Genomic DNA, 1,668 nt, shown 5'->3' with positions numbered 1-1,668 from the left:
CAAGAAATTTGAGCGTTCAAAAGTCTTATTCACATTCATTTTGTTATATTGTTAGTAACTATGGTGAAATTCAGTAAAAATACTCTTCTTTCCCTGTCGTTCTGAATGATAAGTAATGAAGCAGTGCTATATAAAAACTGTATATAAATTCATTAGAAATGCCCGAAAAGTGCTCGAGGAAAAGAAGACCTTTAAATGTAATATTATACGTAGATGAATTATCTTGATACTATAATTAAGTAAGACAATGATGCCAATATTTATTGGAAGAATATTTGCATCTTTTTCTTATGATTGAAAATGATAAATAGTAAAATTTAATTAGCGAAACCATCAGTTCAGCTAAACTTTTCATGAAATTTTCGTAGTTGTATTAAATGTTTTCTTAGCATTAAAAACTACTGAGCTCGAACCTTCTATCTTTTGTCCTCACCGTTTCCATTGTTACGATATATTGTTGGGTTGTCATAATCTGTATTCATTGTTATGATACAATGTTTGTTACCATAATCTGTGTTTCATATCATACAAGATATTAATCGTGTCAGTTTTCCAAGGTTGTTTTAAAGTGAACATTTATCATGAGATCATAGAATAAAAAAGTCTAAACAGGTTCACCACAATTGGCATTGTGACATTTTTGTTTCTCTGTTTCAAATCAAGTTATTTCTAAGTGTTTCGTACGACCAGCCAGGACAACCGACTATATCAAAATATTAATATTAATGAGGTCACTCAAGAGATAGGCAGCTTTCTTTAATTCACACCAAAACAACCTAGCAATGTTAAGTACAATTAGGTCACTGAAGAGAAACGGGTTTACTTTATTTACTTCAAGAATGAAAACATTAAAATTAATTAGGTCATTTATTCGCTCTAACAGTTGTTTCTAATGAAAGAGATATTCCATAAGAATAATGTTAACAAAACTTTAGTATATCGTGCAACAAAATAATTTTACATATTATACTTTTGGTTCTTGGTTCGAGGCTTTGTATTTTCGTAGCATTTGGGTTCTTACTATTTTTGAAACATTTGCTAGGACAATACCTTTCTGTATAATGATTCTTTGGGTAGAGTAGTTTACTGTTTGGTTTGATAAATCGTTTAGTTAAAATAAAAGTGATTTTATCAGTGCAGCCAGCTAAGTGATGGGATACAAGAAAACATACTTATTAAGATTTGGTCTGAGGCTAACAAGAAAGTTCGAAGCTCAAATAACGTGTATTTTTTTGTGCTCGCTTGAGTAATTTGATTTAGAATGAACGTTTTTATACTTTCATTTTTCAAAACATAAGCGAAAAAGCTTTTTTTGACAGTAGTCATTGGTATGATAATATTAAATGATGCTTACTTTGGCTTTCGTATCTCTACTCTGAATTAAATATAGCTGTTTTTAACACGTTGTTTTAGTTTCCTTCGCTTTAGTTATATTATACCGAATCAGAAGTGGGGCATCATTATAATAAATAACCGAAACACATTCTGTAGTACAAATTATATTTATATTCCACAGATCAATAAGGTCTAATGTATTTTGTTTGCTGCGCTCTCAAAAGCAGTACTGATGGGTGGGACCCGGCATGGCCAGGTGGTTAGGGAGCTCGAATCGCAATCTGAGGGTCGCGGGTTCGAATCCCCGTCCCATCAGACATGCTCGCCCTTTCA

Source organism: Limulus polyphemus, unplaced genomic scaffold (assembly GCF_000517525.1).
Source record: "Limulus polyphemus unplaced genomic scaffold, Limulus_polyphemus-2.1.2 Scaffold577, whole genome shotgun sequence".
In the NCBI taxonomy this organism is placed as follows: domain Eukaryota; kingdom Metazoa; phylum Arthropoda; class Merostomata; order Xiphosura; family Limulidae; genus Limulus; species Limulus polyphemus.
The sequence above is the reverse complement of the archived record's forward strand: the minus strand, read 5'-3'. Positions refer to the sequence as shown.